The sequence below is a fragment of the Anolis sagrei genome, chromosome 4 (assembly GCF_037176765.1).
Source record: "Anolis sagrei isolate rAnoSag1 chromosome 4, rAnoSag1.mat, whole genome shotgun sequence".
In the NCBI taxonomy this organism is placed as follows: Eukaryota; Metazoa; Chordata; class Lepidosauria; order Squamata; family Dactyloidae; genus Anolis; species Anolis sagrei.
This window is the reverse complement of record NC_090024.1, coordinates 11,480,038-11,492,520: the sequence shown is the minus strand read 5'-3', so window position 1 is coordinate 11,492,520 and position 12,483 is coordinate 11,480,038. Positions and strand designations below refer to the sequence as shown.

General features: G+C 42.9%; 1 protein-coding gene across 1 annotated transcript in view; it reads right to left on the bottom strand.

Moving 5' to 3' along the window:
* KCNK9 (potassium two pore domain channel subfamily K member 9) overlaps positions 1-12,483 on the bottom strand; it is a 124,891-nt gene that overhangs the window by 109,184 nt on the left and 3,224 nt on the right. The gene's annotated exons all lie outside the window — the stretch shown is intronic.

Genomic DNA, 12,483 nt, shown 5'->3' with positions numbered 1-12,483 from the left:
TATCAAAAACAAGTCATGCCAGACTAATCTGATCTCTTTTTTCGATAGGGTTACAAGCTGGGTAGATGCAGGGAATGCCGTGGTTGTAGCGTACCTGGATTTCAGTAAGTCCTTCGACAAGGTCCCCCATGACCTTCTGGCAAGGAAACTAGTCCAATGTGGGCTAGGCAAAACTACGGTGAGGTGGATCTGTAATTGGTTAAATGGACGAACCCAGAGGGTGCTCACCAATGCTTCCTCTTCATCCTGGAAAGAAGTGATGAGCGGAGTGCCATCAGCAGGGTTCCGTCCTGGGCCCGATCCTGTTCAGGATCTTTATTAATGACTTAGATGAAGGGCTAGAAGGCAGGATCATCCAGTTTGCAGATGACGCCAAATTGGGAGAGATAGCCAATACTCTAGAGGACAGGAGCAGGATTCAAAACAATCTTGACAGATTAGAGAAATGGGCCAAAACTAACAAAATGAAGTTCAACAGGGACAAATGCAAGACACTCCACTTATGCAGAAAAAATGAAATGCAGAGATACAGAATGGGGGATGCCTGGCTTGAGAGCAGTACAAGTTAAAAAGATATTGGAGTCCTCGTGGACAACAAGTTAAACATGAGCCAACAATGTGATGTGGTGGCAAAAAAAGCCAATGGGATATTTGCCTGCATCAATAGGAGCATAGTGTCTAGATCTAGGGAAGTCATGCTACCCATGCTCTATTCCGCTTTGGTTAGACCACACCTGGAATATTGTGTCCAATTCTGGGCACCACAATTCAAGAGAGATATTGACAAGATGGAATGTGTCCAGAGGAGGGTGACTAAAATGATCAAGGGTCTGGAGAACAAGCCCTATGAGGAACGGCTTAAAGAGCTGGGCATGTTTAGCCTGAAGAAGAGAAGGTGGAGAGGAGATATGATAGTCATGTATAAATATGAGAGAGGAAGCCACAGGGAGGAGGGAGCAAGCTTGTTTTCTGCTTCCCTGGAGACTAGGATGCAGAACAATGGCTTCAAACTACAAGAGAGGAGATTCCATCTGAACATGAGGAAGAACTTCCTGACTGTGAGAGCCGTTCAGCAGTGGAACTCTCTGCCCTGGAGTGTGGTGGAGGCTCCTTCTTTGGAAGCTTTTAAACCGAGGCTGGATGGCCATCTGTCGGGGGTGATTTGAATGCAATATTCCTGCTTCTTGGCAGGGGGTTGGACTGGATGGCCCATGAGGTCTCTTCCTACTCTTTGATTCTATGATTCTATGATTCTATGACTCATTGACATTGCTGTTTTCCCAGCAAAGGGCTGCTGGAAACTGCAAGTTTAGGAAAGCTGGCACTTCCCAAACATTCAAGGGTCTACTGTTGCCTGATGGTAACTTTTAAAGTTCTCATTAATAGTTCTCTGTGTGCTACAGCATGGCCAAGGGATGGAGGTACTGGTGGAAGAGTCATTCTCAAGGTCTGAAGTTGAGAAATAAGGTTATATCTTCAGGCCAAATGCTAAGGGTTCTCCTTGATGTTGGGCATGTATTGGACCATCAGACTTCGGAGTCCTTTTCAAGCCTTAGTCCTGGAGCTCCTGCATCCAGTAGAGAATGAAGCACTTGACTTGCTAATGTTAGAAACAGTATACTGAACTAAACAACCCTGTGGGTCTAGTTTAGCACATCAATTCTCATGCAAAACGAACTGTAGATCAAAAAATAGAATGTGAACAGGATGATGGTGTGGAGAGAATGAACCAACATTTTGCTCAGACAGAGATAAACAATTCCATAAAACCCGAGTGCTTGGAAATCATACCACAAAAAGACTAGTAAAAGTCAAGAAGCAAATTTCTTTCATCCCTTGAAAACTTTTTTGAATCACCGAATAATGAAAGTTTCATGAGAAGTCATCTCAAAACCCCCAGTGGAATACAATGATCTATTTCCTACAGGGAGAGAGAGTAGAGAAATTGGCCGGCAGCCTGTACAAACGCCCTTAGTTACAAGAAAAGAATCCATATTCAAAGAGAAAGAATATTGTGATTGGGAGTCAGGAATGATCCTACGGGAATGGCACAAATTCTTCAGGCCTGTGTTTGGTGCTAAAACTGATAAATTAGACGGACCTCTCACCTCCCCACAAAAAAGCCCTTGCTGGTTAATGAAGGGAAGAATGAGCCTCATCAAGCTGAAACACAAAACTTGGCCAAGTGTTATTAGCGCAATTGAGCTTGGAAACCTTTTGGTTCTTTCTCCCACTGTTTCATTTATATTATTGCAGAGTCCTTGTCATTTCCAATAAAGACAAGGCATTTTGTAATTTCAAGAGTCAACACTTGGATGAATGTATAGCTCTGTTACAGCAAAGGAACTGGGACATCCAACTTGTTCAGCATCCATACTTGAATGAAAGGACTCCAAAGGAAAGTAATAGCACAACTTTATTCTGCTTTGGTGAAACATTACCAGCAATACTATGCCCAGTTCTGGGCACCACAATTCAAGAAGGATATGGACAAGCTGGAAGGTGTCCAAAGACAGGTGACCAAGATGAACAAACATTTGGAAGCCATGAATTTGTATGAGGAAAGGTTTAATGAGTTGGGTGTGCTTTGCATGGAGAAGATGAAGAGAGGGGACATAATACCATGTTTAAATATTTGGAAGGATGTCACATTTAGGAGGAAGCAAGCTTGTTGCTTAGTGCAATGATTCAAATAGTAAGAAAAGAGATTGGTTTAATGATTTGGGTGTGCTTTGCATGGAGAAGAAAAGGTAGAGAGGGGTCACAATACCATGTTTAAATATTTGAAAGGATGTAACATTTAGGAGGGAGCAAACTTGTAATCAATGGGGTTTCCCATTGATTACAAGGGTTTCCACCTAAATATTAGAACTTTGCAGACAACACCAAATTGGGAAAGATAGGAAATACTCCAGAAGACAGGAGCAGAATTCAAAATGAATTGAACAGATTAGAGAGAAGATTAGCCAAAACTAACAAAATGAATTTCAACAAGGACAAATGCAAGCTACTCCACTTAGGCAGAAAAAAAATGAAGTGCAAAGATACAGAATGGGGACTGGCTCAATAGCACTATGTGTGAAAAAAGATCTTGAAGTCCTCATGGACAACAAGTTAAACATGGGTTGTTGTAGGTTTTTTCAGGCTGTATGGCCATGGTGCAGAGGCATTCTCTCCTGACGTTTTGCCTGCATCTATGGCAAGCATCCTCAGAGGTAGTGAGGTCTGTTGGAAGTAGGAAAAAGGGTTTATATATCTGTGGAATGACCAGGGTGAGGCAAAGGACTCTTGTCTGCTGGAGCTAGGTGTGAATGTTTCAACTGACCACCTTGATTAGCATACAATGGGCTGACTGTGCCTGGAGCAAACTTTTGTTGAGAGGTAATTAGGTGTCCCTGTCTGCTTCCTCTCTGTTGTTGTGCTGTTGCAATTTTAGAGTTTTTTAGTACTGGTAGCCAGATTTTGTTCATTTTCATGGTTTCCTCCTTTCTGTTGAAATTGTCCACATGCTTGTGTATTTCAATGGCTTCTCTGTGTAGTCTGACATGGTGGTTGTGAGAGTGGTCCAGCATTTCTGTGTTCTCAAATAATGTGCTGTGTCCAGGTTGGTTCATCAGGTGCTCTGCTATGGCTGACTTCTCTGGTTGAAGTAGTCTGCAGTGCCTTTCATGTTCCTTGATTTGTGTTTGGGCAATGCTGCTGCGTTTGGTGGTCCCTATGTAGACTTGTCCACAGCTGCATGGTACACGGTAGACTCCTGCAGAAGTGAGAGGATCCCTCTTGTCCTTTGCTGAATGTAGCATTTGTTGGATTTTCTTGGTGGATTTTCTTAAGCCTAGGTCCAGGGAAGTCATGCTCCCCCTCTATTACTCCTTGGTCAGAGACCACACCTGGAATTACACTGTGTCCAATTCTGGGGACCACAATTGAAGGGAGATGTTGACAAGCTGGAATGTGTCCAGAGGAGGGCGCCTAAAGTGATCAAGGGTCTAGAGCAGTCGTTCTCGACCTGAGGTCCCCAGATGTTTTTAGCCTTCAACTCCCAGAATTCCTAACAGCTGGTAAAGTAGCTGGGATTTATGGGAGTTGTAGGCCAAAAACATCTGGGGACCCCAGGTTGAGAACCACTGGTATAGAGAAAAATATCTATGAGGAGCAGCTTAAAGAGCTGGGAATGTTTAGCCTGCAGAAGAGAAGGCTGAAAGGAGAAATGATGGCCATGTATCAATATGTGAGGGGAAGTCATAGGAACTCCTGGTGGAATCGTGAGGAGGGTGTCAGATGGGTCACCAAATACTATCAGAAAACACAGTATTTTCTGTTGGTCATGGGGGTTCTGCATGGGAAGTCTGGCCCAATTCAATTTTTGGTGGAATTCAGAATACTCTTTGTAGGTGAGCTATAAATCCCAGCAACTACAACTTCCAAACGTCAAGGTCTGTTTTACCCAAACTCCACCTGTGTTTACATTTGGGTATATTGAGTATTCATGCCAAGTTTGGTCCATATCCATCATTGTTTGAGTCCATGGTGCTTTCTGGATGGAAGTGAACTACAACTCCAAATCTCACGATCAATGTCCACCAAACCCTTCCAATATTTTCTGTTGGTCATGGAAGTTCTATGTGCCAAGTTTGGTTCAGTTCCATCACTGGTGGAGTTCAGAATGCTTTTTTTGATTGTAGGTGAACTATAAATCCCAACAACTACAACTCCCAAATGACAAAATCAATACCCCCCCCCCAAACCCACCAGTATTCAAATGTGGGTGTATTGGGTGTTTGTGCCAATGAATGAAAATACATCCTGCATATCAGATATTTACATTACGATTCACAACAGTAGCAAAATTATAGTTATGAAGTAGCAACGAAAATAATTTTAGGGTTGGGGGTCACCACAATATGAGGAACTGTTTTAAGGGGTCAAGGCATTAGGAAGATTGAGAAACACTGCCGTAAAACATGCAGCAGAGACGTCGAACCAATGATTACCATGGAGAGTCTGTTGCTCGAAAAAGAAACCAGAGAGGGAACTGAAGGAGGGAAAAGAAGAAGTATTTGCAGAAAAGATTAGGCCTCCTTCCTTTCATAAAATAACACCCTCCAAGCCCTGTTCTTCCGAGGAGAAGTGACAGCATTTGTTTGCCAGTTTGCGATAATGCTATCCTGTCTCGGCTTTCCTGTCTGTAAATTGGCATGATTGATAACCACCCCTGCCAAGTTGATATGAAAGCAGACAAGGAAGCCTTTCATGGCTTGTATTTGAGAGCCATGCCGAAAGATGCAAAGGGTGCAAATAAAACACACCTAGGTTTGGAAACACTTTGCCAAAATAATGTGAATATAGATTTTGTTTAAAAGCTGTCACAGACTACAGTTCTCAGGGCAAGTTTTAAAAAGCAAAGTACACAATTGTCGCCCGGATTTGAAAACATGTGGAATACAGTGGTATGTCATTGGCCATACATTCAACAGGAAGGCTCAGCAAACCGTGGAAAAACCACGGTTTGCTGAGCCTTCCTGTTGAATGTATGGCCAATGACAAACTCCATGAGTGAACGGCAACTGTGTAATTTCTGTGAGAGAAGGATTTCAAAACTTTGGGTAAAGTGTCTATAGCTGGTGCTACAACTACTCCGTTTCTCCTTCAAATTGCTTCTCAAAACTACTTTTGTTAAGTGGGTTGTTGTGAGTTTTCATCTGCATCTATGGAAGGCATCCTCAGAGATTGTGAGACCTCACAACCTCTGAGGATGCCTGCCATAGATACAGATGAAACGTCAGGAGAGAATGCTTCTAGAACATGGCCATACAGCCCGGAAAACTCACAGCAACCCAGTGATTCCAGCCATGAAAGCCTTCAACAATACTTTTGTTAACTCTTCTAAAGGAAACCCCATTGATTATAAACCAGGCATGGGCAAACTTTGGCCTTCCAGGTGTTTTGGACTTCAACTCCCAATAGGCTGTTAGGAATTGTGGGAGTTGAAGTCCAAAACACCTTGAGAGCCAAAGTTTGCCCATGCCTGTTATAAACAGTTAAATCTTAGCTGAGTAGAAACATATGAAGCCAACTAATTAATGCAGTTTGACACTAGTTTACCTGCCATATCTCAGTGTCATGGGAGTCATAGTTTGGTGAGACAGCAGCATTCTTTCACAGAGAACACGAAAGACTTTTGAAAACAACAACTCCCAGAATACCATAGCATTGAGTCATAGTAGATAAAGTGGTGTCAAACTGCATTAATTCTACAGTATAGAAGCACCCTATGCCTCCTCTGCCCAAGAGTTATGGTGCCCCACTGAACTACAACGCCCAGGATTCCATTTCACTGAATCATGGCAGTTAAAGTGGTGTCAAACTGCATTGATTCTGCAGTGTAGATGCACCCTATCTCTCCTTTGACCAAGAATTATGGTGCCTCACTGAATTACAACTCCCAGGATTCCATACCACTGCGCCATGCCAGTTAAAGTGGTGTCAAACTGCATTAATTCTGTAATGTAGATGCACCCCATGTCTTTTCTGCCCAAGAGTTATGGTGCCTCACCAAATCACAACTCCCAGGATTCCATAGCACTGAGCCATGCCAGTTAAAGTGGTGTCAAACTGCATTAACTCTACAGTGTAGATGCACTCTGTGTCTCCTCTACCTGAGAGTTATGGTGCCTCACTGAATTACAACTCCCAGGATTCCATTTCACTGAGTCATGCCAGTTAAAGTGGTGTCAAACTGCATTACTTTTGTAATGTAGATACACCCCATGTCTCTTCTGCTCAAGAGTTATGATGCCTCGTCAGATTACAACTTCCAGGATTTCATTGCACTGAGCCATGCCAGTTAAAGTGGTGTCAAACTGCATTAACTCTACAGTATGGGCACTGATATGAATACAAATGGAAGTTAGCAAAAATATAGCTATCATAGAAAGAGTTATGAAATGCAAGCAGCACTTTGGACTCAACTGGGAGGATTTCACTCTGGATGTACTAATAGCATAGTATTATTTTAAACAAATATTCGGGAATCAGGACTCATTGCTGTCATTGCTAAATCTCAAATTCTGCACATAGATGTAATTATCCTTGAGACATGCTATTTCTGACACTTCTCTGCCCCAAAGCCTTGATAACAAACCTCTCTGGAAAAAGTGACCAATTGCTGTAGTCATTGATAGCGGGCGAAATATGGAAATTTCAAATGGCTTTTGCAAGAGAAATCCCTCTAACACCCCTCGAGTGGTGCAAAGAGTGCCTTTGCATTAATGCATAAAATGAGCTTTCCTTCCTGAATGGTACTTAGGTGTTTGGAGAGAAAAGGAACAAAGTCTGAGCAAACGATGTCTTCAAGGTTAGTTTAAAAATAGAAACAACCTCCCCAAAAAAAGCACCACACTTTCTGTCACTGCAGAATATTTAAAAATAACTTTTTGGAATGATTTCTAGAAAGGTTTAGGTAAAGGTAAAGGTTCTCCCCCTGACATTAAGGCTAGTCGTGTCCAACTCTGGAAGTTGGTGCTCATCTCCATTTCTAAGTCGAAGAGCCGGCGTTGTCCATAGACACCTCCAAGGTCATGTGGCCAGCATGACTGCATGGAGTGCCATTACCTTCCTGCCAGAGTGGTACCTATTGAGCTACTCACATTTGAATGTTTTCAAACTGCTAGGTTGGCAGAAGCTGGAGCTAACAGCAGGAGCTCACCCTGCCCCCGGATTCGAACAGCCAACTTTTCAATCAGCAAGTTTAGCAGCTCAGTAGTTTAACCCACTGTGCCACTGGGGGATATAGAAAGGTTTGAGATTTGAAACAGATTTCTTTTCAACTATATTTATAACAAACAGTTGAAATATTTTTCCTTTGTTGTCATAGGAGAAATGTCTGGTTGAAATCAATGGGACTAAAGCCGTGTCAAGTTTGTCCTATTTCCATGAATTCCACATTCAGTTAACAGCATGGATCAGCATGGGAAAACTCTGGCCCTCCAGGTGTTTTGGACACCAACTCCCACAATTCCTAACAGCCTTCCGGCTGTTAGGAATTGTGGGAGTTGGAGTCCAAAACACCTGAAGGGCCAACGTTTGGCCATGTCTCATATAGATCCACTTCTATAATTATAATGAAATACTGGTATGTTAGGAAAGTTACTTTTTGAGACCACAGTTGGTGCTGGTTGTGGTATCTGGAAACAATAGTATCCCCCAAAAAATAATTCCAGACACTGTATGTCACAAATATGCCCATAGATTTAAATCACCCATAGACAACACATATTAGTGGAAATGCTTGTGGCTTATTGGTGCCAGTACTTTGCCTAGCTTGGCCCCAAGCCCACTTTCAATTTTGTAATCCAAATCCTCGACCTTTTTTCACTTGGGTGAATGGGATCATGTACTCTGAGCATCTACAGAGTGCACCTCTCTTCTTCCAAAGCAATAGCTGCCAAACTTTAACACATTCAAGCTTGTAGCCGATAGCTTCCAGATTGGGCTGTTGTATGTTTTTATTGCAATGCTCCAGAAGCATCCTCTCCTGACATTTCTCCTGCATCTATGGCAGGCACCCTCAGAGGTTGTGAGGATTTTTTTTTTGTCGTGTCAGGAGTGACCTGAGAAACTGCAAGTCGCTTCTGGTGTGAGAGAATTGGCCGTCTGCAAGGAGATTGCCCAGGGGACGCCCAGATGATTTGATGTTTTATCATCCTTGTGGGAGGCTTCTCTCATGTCCCCACATGAGGAGCTGGAGCTGAAAGAGGGAGCTCATCCGCCTCTCCCTGGATTCAAACCTGCGACCTGTCGGTCTTCAGTCCTGCCGGCACAGGGGTTTAATCCACTGCGCCACCGGGGGCTCCTGGTTGTGAGGATGTCTGCCATAGATGCAGGCAAAACATTAGGAGAGAATGCTTCTGGAACATGGCCATACAATCCGGAAAACCCACAACAACCCACTGATTCTGGCCATGAAAGCCTTCGACAATACAGTTTCCAGATTGCTGTGAATATTAGAACCTATTGTTCTGCAAAATAGATGTAAACAATTCTCACCATATTTGGGATACAGAGCAGTCAAACTAAAGCAGAACTCTCCAACTAAAATCAACAGGTGACCAAAGTATTTAACTCTGGAGATCTCATGCCATGTCATGGCCTAGTTTCCAACAGACCTCACAACCTTTGAGAGTGCCTGCCATATATGTGGGTGAAATGTCAGGAGAGAATGCTTCTGGAACATGACCAGACAGCCTGGAGAATTCAAAGCAACCCAGTGATTCCAGCCATGAAAGCCTTCGGCAACTCATCCTACTTTGTCAGTATGTTTAAAACTGAGATTTTATAGTCAAGCTATTTTATGTGTAGTTGTATTTATCCTGTCAACATATGCATTTCATTAAGCTTCTTTGGTAAGGAACACTCAGAGGTGTTGCTAACACCTTCCCCTAAAACATAGCCTTTTAGCATGTGGTATTCATTGGTGGTTTCCCATGTAAATACTAACCAGGCTGGCCCTGCTTAGCTTATAAGATCAGATGGGATTGGGTGGCTTTATGGCAGGCATGGGCAAACTTGGGCCCTCCAGTTGTTTTGGACTTCAACTCACACAATTCCTAACAGCCTCAGGCCCCTTTCTTTTCCCCCTCGGCCACTTAGGCCATTCAATGCTAATTGAGGTGGCCAATTGCAACATCCAAACTTGCCTCAAATAGACAAGAGTCCTTTCTCCCACCTTGGATACCATTCCACAGATATATAAACCCCATTTGCCTAGTTTCCAACAGACCTCACAACCTTTGAGGGTGTCTGCCATAGATATGAGTGAAATGTCAGGAGAGAATGCTTCTGGAACATGGCCATACAGCCTGGAAAACTCACAGCAACACAAAGTAGAATGAGTACCTATATTGAAATCTCACCAAAGGAAGGTATATATTACTGCAAATATGGGAAACAGAGTGGTAAATGATCTTATGGCGCTGCAAACAGTACTACCAACAGTAAAAAGAAGAGACAGCTTAAAAAGATTTAAGTTTGGATTCTAGAAAAGTCTTGTTTTAAGGCGTAAGGTAGATGGAAATAGGAAGGAAAGGAAAAGGGACTTCAGAAAGGCAAGTAAGCAACCATATTTGACATGTCAACAAAAGCTTTTTGGAAAACAAAATGAAGACTGGATTGTTGTGGATTTTCCAGGCTGTATGGCCATGTTCCAGAAGCATTTCCTTCTGATGTTTTGCCTGCATCCTCAGAGGTTGTGAGAGCTGTTGGAAAGTAGGAAAATGGGGTTTATGTATCTGTGAGATGTCCAGGGTGGGAGAAAGAACTCTTGTCTGTTTGAGGTAGGTGTGAATGTTTCAATTGGTCACCCCGATTAGCATTTAATGGCCTAGTACAGTGGTTCTCAACCTGTGGGTCCCCAGGTGTTTTGGCCTGCAACTCCCAGAAATCCCAGTCAGTTTACCAGCTGTTCGGATTTCTGGGAGTTGAAGGCCAAAACATCTGGAGACCCACAGGTTGAGAACCACTGGCCTAGTAGTTTCAAGGTCTGGCTTTTTACTGCCTGGGGGGAATCTTTTGTAGAGAGCTGATTAGCTGTTCCTGATTGTTTTCTGTCTGGATTTCCCCTGTTTTTGAATGTTCTTCTTTATTTACTGTTATGATTTTAGAATATTAGAATACTGGTAGCCAGATTTTGTTCATTTCCATGGTTTCTTCCTTTCTGTTGAAATTGTCCACATGCTTGTGCTAGGCCATTAAATGTTAATCAAGGTGACCAACTGAAATATTCACACCTACTTAAAACAGACAAGATTTCTTGTAGGTTTATTCGGGCTATATGGCCATGTTCTAGAGGCATTCTCTCCTGACGTTTCGCCTGCATCTTAGAGGTTGGAGGTCTGTTGGAAACTAGGCTCAGGGCCCTTCCAACAGCAAAGTTTCCAACAGACTTCACAACCTCTGAGGATGCCTCTCATAGATGCAAGTGAAACGTCAGGAGAGAATGCCTCTAGAACATGGCCATATAGCCTGAAAAAACCTACAACAACCCAGTGATTCTGGCCATGAAAGCCTTCGACAATACATTAAAGTTCTTTCTCCCACCCTGGACATTATTCCACAGATATATAAACCCCATTTTCCTAGTTTCCAACAGACCTCACAACCTCTGAGGATGCCTACCAGAGATGCAGGCAAAACATCAGGAGAGAATGCTTCTGGAACATGGCAATACAGCCCGGAATATTCACAACAACCCAGAGATTCCAGCCATAAAAGCCTTTGACAATACAATGAAGGCATCTGCAAAAGTGTCAGATTCTCATTCAAGCAAGTAATCTACTCTTGCAGAGTCAAAATCAAGATGGAAGGTACACTTTTTGCCAGGGGAAGTGGGCAGCCTGACAAAACCTTGATGTGGTCATGTTTATTTTGGTGGTAACAAGATCTGGCCCTGAAGCAACCAAGCCATTCTGATGAATCAAATGGTTCTGATTGTTCGCCTCTCGTACAACGGAAGAGAGTCAGTGTATTACCAGCTATTACATTGAGCACATTGTGCTTTGCCCTCCACAGGTGTTTCAATCTTCTCCAGGCAGGTGTTTCCTACCTGGAGAGGTCTGCCCCATTTCCCACCGCAAGCACATGCATCCGAATATACAAACCAGCAAGTAACAAAGCTGCCGCTTGCGGCCAAATGAAGTCTGAAGTCTAGGAAATGTTATTTTTCTCAGACTGAAGTCTGTTGCTTACTTCGATGTACACAAAATGAAGTACGCTATATATCAATCAGCATTTACTTTTACATCAAGGGGGTATTTTTCCATAGGGTTTGCCCATTTTTCCAAGAGCATGAAAAAAATCCCACATTTGGCTTGTCAACAAAGCTGTCATTCTAAAACAATGTTGACAGCTTCATGTTAAATGAGCCAGTGAATAAGGAGGAGAGAGTCCCTGTGGTTTTGCTCAAGGGACTCTCGGCTCCTGCTTCCAAAAAGAAGAGAGGAAACTGTGAGCAAGCAACAAAAAGAGAGAGATGCAGACACCTGTGTTTTCCTAGTATGGTTGCCAAAGAAAGCCACAGGAGCCATTCAAAGCCTGCTCAAAACAAACACAGAGGCCCACTGAGTTCCTTGTCTTGGGACTGTCTCTCCTGCATCTACTCTTACCAAGAAGTTGTAGAAAGTGGGAAGGAACCAGTCTCAAAGCCCAACAAGTGTATTAAATTACTTAATAGAGTAGAAAACAGGCAAAGCACTTATATTCATGTTAGCCTCCTCGAGTCCCCTTTGGGGAGATGGTGGTGGGATATAAATAAAGTTTATTGTTTATTTATTATTCTCTTGATAACCCACAACACAGTGAGTTTTGGGATCGGGCCTCACTGCAGCTCTTCAACTCAGCCCAACATTTACTTTTGCAAACAATGGATCACACAGGGATACACACACTCCCATCACTTTTGATTTTTTTGTCTTAGTAGTAATCAAA